Source organism: Anas acuta, chromosome 1, assembly GCF_963932015.1.
Source record: "Anas acuta chromosome 1, bAnaAcu1.1, whole genome shotgun sequence".
NCBI lineage: Eukaryota > Metazoa > Chordata > Aves > Anseriformes > Anatidae > Anas > Anas acuta.
This window is the reverse complement of record NC_088979.1, coordinates 105,284,663-105,293,274: the sequence shown is the minus strand read 5'-3', so window position 1 is coordinate 105,293,274 and position 8,612 is coordinate 105,284,663. Positions and strand designations below refer to the sequence as shown.

At 35.5% G+C, this 8,612-nt stretch overlaps 1 long non-coding RNA gene across 1 annotated transcript; it reads right to left on the bottom strand.

Annotated features, from left to right (window-relative positions):
* Positions 1 to 1,403: 1,403 nt before the first annotated feature.
* On the bottom strand, positions 1,404 to 7,307 carry LOC137860655 (uncharacterized). Its single transcript, XR_011099121.1, has 3 exons — positions 6,515 to 7,307; positions 4,907 to 4,958; positions 1,404 to 3,395 (listed from the first exon to the last, which is right to left on the bottom strand). It is a non-coding gene; the product is annotated as an uncharacterized lncRNA (long non-coding RNA).
* Positions 7,308 to 8,612: the final 1,305 nt, after the last annotated feature.

The window sequence follows — 8,612 nt, the reverse complement described above, 5'->3', positions numbered from 1 at the left end:
AAGAAATTGTTCAATGAAACTGAGATTTTTGATGACTTGATGAAACAGAAAGGGTTATTCCAGCTGGCTGTAGGATAGAAAAAATCCTATTGCACTTATGCTATTCATTGTAACAGTGTTGATCCAGCATTAAACTTATAAATAAAACTGAGTCAATTTTAATTAATATCAGTTCATTCAAAATATTGACTCTCACCACTATATTGGTGGCTATACAGGTATTATCAAATGAAAAAGCACTGAAATATTAGCAAAAAATATTATTTCCTACCAGAATCTCTGCTCTATAGGTTCTCTAGGCTTAGATTTGGACCTCAGCCATGTTACTAAAGACCTGTTTACAGCAGAACAGATTTTGGATGTTTTTCCAGACAATTAAAAAGATAAACAGAGTTTCAGTCATAAATCAAACCTCATCCTTAGTAACAGAACTATAGGATAATTTTAGCGTTCAAGTTCTTAAAACTTAATTAACTCTTAAGCAAACTCCCATCTGTAAAAATACAATCAATTTTTAACTGATTTTTAAATAATCTCCTGTCTTCAATACCGGCTTCATATTTGTGTTTTCACTTGGGACTGAAAACACTGATGAAACAGTATAGAGCTCTAAATGAAAACAGCCACACACCTGGGCAACAGGACTGAGTCTGCAGCTCGCTGTGGGCAAAACTGAAATGCTGTAATGCTGATGTACGCATCCCTGACTCATCCCATTTAAAAATAATACTCAGTGTTCTGGCAGATCTTTTGCAGCAGCTTCCAATGGTTATTACAATATAAAGGTGAGCAACTGCCTAACACAGAACCCAATTGCTGACAGCTGATAGGAATAATTGTTCAAGCAAATCTTTGAATAGTGAGTCTTAGAATATAAACTGTCGTGCCTGATTTCATTGACTGACAGTTTTTAGTATTTGAGTAGGTAAAGAGCTGTGAAAATTCTTCACTTCATAAGCATTTTGAAAGTGATTTCTGACATATAAACTTTTGGCAGCAATTTTCAAGGGGGTCATCTAAAATGACTGATACAGTAGTTAGTGTGATGCGGGCATAGCACGTTTAACAGTCACTGAGCTTCGAATATGACACAGTATGATCCTAATTGCAGCACTGCAAGCAAGGCATAAAGGAGTTGCTCATGGTGCTTGACATATATTTTATGATTATGAAAAAAGAAAGACTTCAACTGGTAAAATCAAGACATGGCACAATACCTCTGCTTTATTATACAGATAAGAAAATGGCATTTAGTGGCAAGGTCAGGACTATTTTTAAAAAAAAAAAAAAAGAAGAAAATAAGATAAATCCCACTTGTGTTTTTTTTTTGTTTTTGTTTTTTTTTTTTTTTGTTTGTTTGTTTTTTTTTAGGTCCTAAGTTATATACATTCTATTCACAAATGTCACAAAATGATTACAGCACATTGCAGTTTAGGTTTTCCTACATGTAAAGAAAATATGGAAGCTGAAGCAGCAAGATTTGGATTCTGGGACCAACTCCAATGCCAAAATTTAGTGGTGTGAAGAATTGCTTCTGTTACATGTTGTTTTATTATAGCAATGCACGTGATTTATACCAGAAGAGCCCTTGGCTCTATGGTTTTAATTCAGTTCCACTGATGATTTTTCATTTGAACTGCTCAATGCACATGAACCCAGTGAGCTATTTTTGTGAATAGTTTTTGCAGCTACAAAAAGGCTAATTGGATAGCACTGTAGAGTTATTCCTGGAGATATTCTTTCTGAAAGGAATCTGATGAGTCTTCTTACCATGTTTTGTATAGGTATGCAGTCTGAGATCCAGAAAAACTACCTTTGGCATAAAATCAATAGAAAATATTTCAGATCTGACCTTCTCTTCCCTGACAAACATATTCCAATCAGGTTTCCACACCATTTCTATATTTTTGAAAATTGATAGTGTATTTTCTGATGTGTAATTAAAATTATTAGAAGTCAAATATTTGTCCAGAACAAATTTTCATTTAGATTTCTTTCTCTCTCCCCTTCTTATTGAATTTACTATTTAAAATTCTGGCTTTTATTGTGTTTTTCTATTCTTCATCTTTTAGAGAATGCAGCACTTCACACCCTAGATTCATAACTGCTTTTGAGGTCTACAGCTGTTTTAAAGTCAGGTGTAGACCTGAAGAAATTCATGGTGATCTGCAAAGTACAGGGCTTGTATCTTTCTGTTTTATCTTATTTCTTCATGCTTGTGTTTGCATTTGTTCAAGGCTCAGTGAAGCTGTAAGTAATCCTCTCATTTTCTCTGTCATCTATATTTTTTTAAACTGCTTTTTTTTTTTTTTTTTTGTGCTAAACTTCCTCTCTGTTACTGGGCTGGCCCAATCATTTCATATATAGAGAGAATGTGGTTATTTTAAAGCAGAAGTACTGATGTGAAAAAGCAGCCCCAATCTTCATTCTTTTGTATGAATATTTCTGTTTGCTCTGCAAGTAATCTCAAGGGTGCTGCCTAGTGCTTGCTATTCTACATGAACTGCATGTAGGCAGAATGTGTATGTCCATGTAGTACATCTCCGTGGGCTGGCCTAAGGGTCAGGGAGCAAGACTCTATTCACATTGATAACATAGCAACAGATCACAGCAGCATTTGAGTGTTGATATGACTTCAGTTTGCTAGTAGGGGATTAAAGTCTTGCCCAGTGAGCAACTAAATGCAGCAATAGAGTAAGGTCAAGTATGAACTGCGTCATGAACAAGCAACAGAAGAGTTTTCCAGCCTAATGAAAACCAGTAGCTCAATTGAGAAATATATGATACTGGTGTTGATTTCTAAATAATATCTGAAGTCTTTGGAAAGATTCATTCATTCTAAGCCTGAAATGAATATTTACCGGAGACCCATATCTGCTGCATCCTGGTGCCCTCAATTGCAGGCACCTCAATTCCTACAAAATAAAATAAAGAGATAAGCCAATAAAATAGACAGAGGATGAACAAGAGACTCTAGAGAAACAGGAATCAGGACACTAAAGCATGCCCCAACAAGCTGTGGCATGAGACCAGGCTTGGGCTATGACCTCAGTTGTTAGGAAGAAGATTTCCCACCACACCACTGAGGCAGGAGCAATCTGTCCTGAGGTGGGCAGTGAAAGCAGAGGCTAAGGAACAGTCCCTCTTTCCTGCAGATATTAGGAAATTGTACGTTGCCTTTGTTCTGGAAAGGTGACATCTACATCATTGCTAAATGGCAAGGGAACTCATCGGTCATGTAAGCAACATCATTGCGTGTCTTAATGAAGAACATCCAAAGAAGTATATGAAGTGCCAGGGACTCTGGACTTTGCTTGGCTCTGAGGTGCCTCCTGCCCGTAGATAGGCTTCAACAACCGAAATCTAGGCTCAGATGAATCAAAAGATGGTTTCACCTGTCAGAAAACATAAATATACTTACATGTACTTTATCACAGTATGTGCTTCAAATTTTATTTAATTCTTTTATACATTTAGTGACCAAGGTATTAACAGATGAAAACTGGGAAACTTCACAATAAATATTTTTCTATTGATGATTCAATTTCAAACCAAACCTATTTGTGCAACAATAGCAACAAGGAGTCCCAACCAACCGTCTGGCCTCTGCGCAGACCAGTGTGCAAACAAAACACAAAAAGATGGCCCTTCCCCCAGATTAAATCCCAAATGAAATTGCAGAAAGATAAGTCAAAACTGTGAGTTTTAGGGAATAACATGTCAAACACAGCATACATACTGTCTTATATAAAAATGTATATAATGTAGAAGTTGTTACAGAAAAATCTCTGTCCATTTTCAATTTTCAAAAGGAATATTTATATATATTTATATAAATTTATATATGTATATATTTATATATTTATATATAAATATTTATATATTTTTATAAATATATATTTATATTTTTATATATATATATATAGGGTGATTCGTGAGGTTAAGCTGTATTTTAATGATCTGATTTACCCAGAGTATCTGAAACATCATGAGGACATGCCATGCATTCTATTAGGCCTGGGATCCAATGTGAGCATGCAGAAACACATGGATAACCAAATCAAATGAAAGCTGTGCCAGTTGCACAGAAGCTGCATGAATGAGATCTGTGTATCTGCAAAGCTCATGGGAAGGATAAATTATTTCAAGTTTGATTTAATGCAAAGATACAAGCTGAATGATTTTTTTGATTTCCAGTTCTCTAAAATGAGGGACAATGTTTACCCATGATTTTTCCTAAAGTGATAAACACAGGGAGAAAAGTGAAAAAATTAACTAAGATAAATTAAAACAACAACAACAACAACCACCACCAACAACTATTATGTCTACAGAGGAACAGAGGAATTGTAGATGGATGATATTTTAATTTTCAGTATTTGCACTTAACTTTTGTTACTACTGGCAAGAGTAACAGCCTAGTCATAATTTAAACTTAAATAATAAAAGTGGTTTAGTTATTTGACTTTATTTTCATTTTGAAAAATATATAGATGTATATAAATTTTATGGAAGGTAAGTGCAAGAAAATTAAATACAGATATTGAAACTTCTCTGGTGCCAAAAATAGTAAAAAGCATGGGACATATACCAGAAATATTTGTATCAGTATGTTTATCTCACTAATCTATGAAGATGCGTTGTATAGAGAGTCTCTAAGATTCATCAGAAGATGGCCTGAGAAGTTATCATTGACATAAGATAAAGATGACAGGCTGCAGCAAACAGAATTAAATTGTGATTTTATTTGAAAACAAGCATGAGCCTACACGAATGACAGTATACCTGTTTCAACTTTCACAAATCTCTCAGAAAAGCCTCAAGTCTCATTTTATAACACAATTCAATAATAAAACTTTTTAAGTTTTCAAATGTATTCTGATATACTATTTGGTTCATAACTTACGGATGAAAAAAGTGAGAAAGTCAGCCTTTTGCAAATTCTGGGAGAACAGAACCTGATGGAAAATAGAACAGAATTTAATGCAGATACAAACAAAAAGAAAAATCTTTCCAGTTGAGATTGACTTAATCAAGATCAATCCTTTTTTCAGGTACTCATTACTACACAGATCTGCCTTCTAATATTTTTTTTCTCCTTTCTTTTTTTTTTTTTAATACTTAATATTAATAAATAAATAAATAAATAAATAAAATAAAAAAGAACATCAGCATCTACTTTGAATACATTGGAAACAATCCATAAATCTCATTATAAGCACTTCATGTGTACTTTTGTGTGCTCTTATAATACAATTGGTGGTTATTTCTTCATGAGAGTTCCTACTTGCTCTTCCTTCCCAATTCTTTTTTTTTTTTTTTTTTTTTTTTTCCTCCATGAAACAGACAACAAACCATTTCTTTTGTGGAAACACTTATTTCTTTCTGGATTTTTGATTGTTTCCACTATAGACACAGAATTTTACTTAACCCAGAAATATGCATTTATCCTACTGAAGGTAAGTTATCCATAAAAATGCACAGTGTTAATTTTCAGATTGTACTGATGTTACTAAATATTTTAAAACAAAAATTTACATTTTTTACACATTTTTTCTTAATATTTTGTTAAACTAAATATAGTTTGTTGACTTCTTGTACCTACAAAAGAAAGCAATTTCAATTTAAAAACTGTAATATCTGTAAAATAACTGTAAAACAATCACCATTATTGCAAACTGTCTTTGGACACCAACATCAACAAATCCAAGCCATCAAACCAAGCCAAAACCTGAAGAAAAACACCCTCAAGGTGGTGGCAGAATTGTGACTTCCATCTTGGAGCAAGCTGAATTCTTCTGGCTGGTTTTCTTTCCAGAACACAGCCGTGTGGGTACAGAACCCAGGCACCAGCAGCATTGTGCCCCAAGTCACCATGCAGGGCCAATTGCTCCCTATGAGTACCATAGGGTGCCAGCAGCTAGCCACACCACCTGCCTGCTCATCAGCCCTGCTGAGGGTTGTGGTGTGGGTCTACAAATCACAGGAATGCCTAGCACAAAAAAGTATCAGGCCCAATGCTACCCCCAGATAGAAACTGATGGCAGGTGTGATCTTTGTAGTGAGGGTTCACATAAAGGCTCTCATCTAGAACTGCAGCCTAAGAGCAACATATATTAACCAAATCATTTATTTCAAGTATTGAACATAAAAAAATAAAGCCTGTCTTTCAGTATGCCATCTGTCAGTAAATCAAAATCTATTGTTTTGATACCTTCATTATTTTCAATTAAAATATGGCTTTAGGCTCACCTTAATTTATATGTAAGGAGAATGAGAGATTTGTCATATAATCATCCTTTCTGGGCCTGGTCAACCAGATACTTATTTGATTCTTTTCCTCATTTAACTGGAAAAAGATCAATCTGAGGGCTTATGGCATTAACTTTCTCTATTACTGACTAACCTGCCAAAAAGGAAACTATGTCATATCACATCAGTACATTAGTAACAATTTCTTTAGAGAAAACCAGATTTCCAGACCCACAAAATTACCTCAGGGGAGTTCACTTACCAGATGGCACTTTTTTCCAAGACATTCCACAAAAGTCATAACACAGTCCATTTTTATCTAAAGTATTTCAACAATTTCAAAATTCTTATTGATTTATTGGATTTCTCCTTTCATAATAATGAAAGTTGTCATTAAAACAGGTTTATAACACTTAGGTTACTAGTTTATACACTATATTAGTATTTGCATCTTTGCTGACCAAAGCAGTTTGTGTTCTTAGTTTTTGTTTGTTTTTCTGTTTTTGCAAAATTCCTTTCATGCACTGCAAAGGCAAGCCAATAGATATAAGCACAGACACACAATAATTATCTAGCATTTCATCCTGCTATTGATTTGTCCTCCTATTGATATGCAGGATCAAGCACATCTTTGCCAGATGGGATTTTTCCAGACTAACCCCTTAAAATTTCACAGTGCTATATAATGGTACCACTTACCACCTTAAATGTAAAAGCAATAGTGCAATTTAACAGTATACTCAGATTTGTTGATCAAATCTTCAACAAGATTTCCTGTGCCCCGGAAAGAATTATGCAAGATTCTAGTGCATGATTATATACAATATCCTCTCCCCATCCTAACACATCCAGAAGCATTATCAAGCAGTATCTACCCACATGACAACTGGTGACATTGGCCTGATTCACCAAAACAAAGGAATATTTTATTTCCATGCCTATTTACTTTGTCTGCCTGTCAGCCTGTCAAACAGAAACCATCTGTGACTATAAGCAAAACCAGTCCCCTGATCAAAACACTGAAACACAGTGAGAAGAGTAGTAACAACAAAGTGATGATTATGAAGGTCCCCATAATCTAACACAAACCACCTGTGAATTTTCTGGATTGAAATGAGAGTAGGAGTAGTTCAGCAGGTGCCTTTAGGCTGAAAGACCAGTACAGCTGAAAAAATAATTGGTCCCTTTGAGTTCACATGACTCCAATCTTCTTTTTAAGCAGCGCTGTCTTTTTTCAGTGTGTTCTGCTACAGGTACAAAGGCTAGCCTTCTTTTTAGGTTGTTATGCTAGTGGTATGTTGTGGTGACTGCAATCCCTTGATACTATTGTTTGTTAGATCCCAAAGCTACCAGAGGAGGAAAAAGAAAAAAGCTCTTCCACTTTCCCATATGTTTCTGCTGTGTACGGAACACAATTTGTGTTAAAACAAAAGAGCTTCCTATACCCGTGTGCCAAATTATCTTTCTTAGGATATTGGTATTTTTCAATAGTATTACCAGGTGAAGACTTAGTAACTGAGATTATCCCAGCCCTGTTTACATTTCCTTCTGTAGCCTTCCTCTCATCCTTTCTGAGAAATATCCTTTCCAGATACCCTCTTACATGCTTTGGTTCCTCATCACCCATGCTGGCAGTAAAAAACACAAAAACTTGTTTCAGTACATCACAATTAGCTTAAGTATAAACTGTGTACCATTGATAGCAAAAATACACCTACATCCCACTGATGTTTTTGAGACCCATGAAAGAGGCACTCCGGGGTGCAGTTCCCTACCATATGATCATTTTTGACTGCAATAGAGTTGTTTACATTGCCTGCATGTACCCAACAAGAACACTTCAGACTGAAGTCTTGCTGTTCACTGTTCTGCTCCAAAGGAAGAGCCAGGCTGCAAGAAAACCAAACAAGCAATGCAGTTCCAAGGCCAGGGTCAGTTTCTGCTTAGGAAAAATGAATCACATTTCTGAGACTCTATCTATAGAAACCTGAGAGAATTGATTCCTCTTTCCCATCACCTGCAAATGTTCCAACGTGACAATGTCTTTTGATCTACCAGTTGTCTGTATGGCACCGGTAGATTAATGCCATACGTTTATCAGAGTGATCTCTGTGGGCCCATGTATTTTCCTAGGAGGGAGAATCCACAGCCCTCTTGGAAAATCTATTTAATAGTTATATTCTTCATCACTAGACTTGAGAGTTCCTCTGCTGAACTGTAGCCACACCACTTTTGGCATATCTACATATATTTAGGGTCTGTGCAATGGAGCATCACAAATAGAGTAGGTACACAGATTGGAGGAGACCTGAACACGTTAAAAACACACAGGCCAATGAAGGTTCAGCTGCATGAATTTG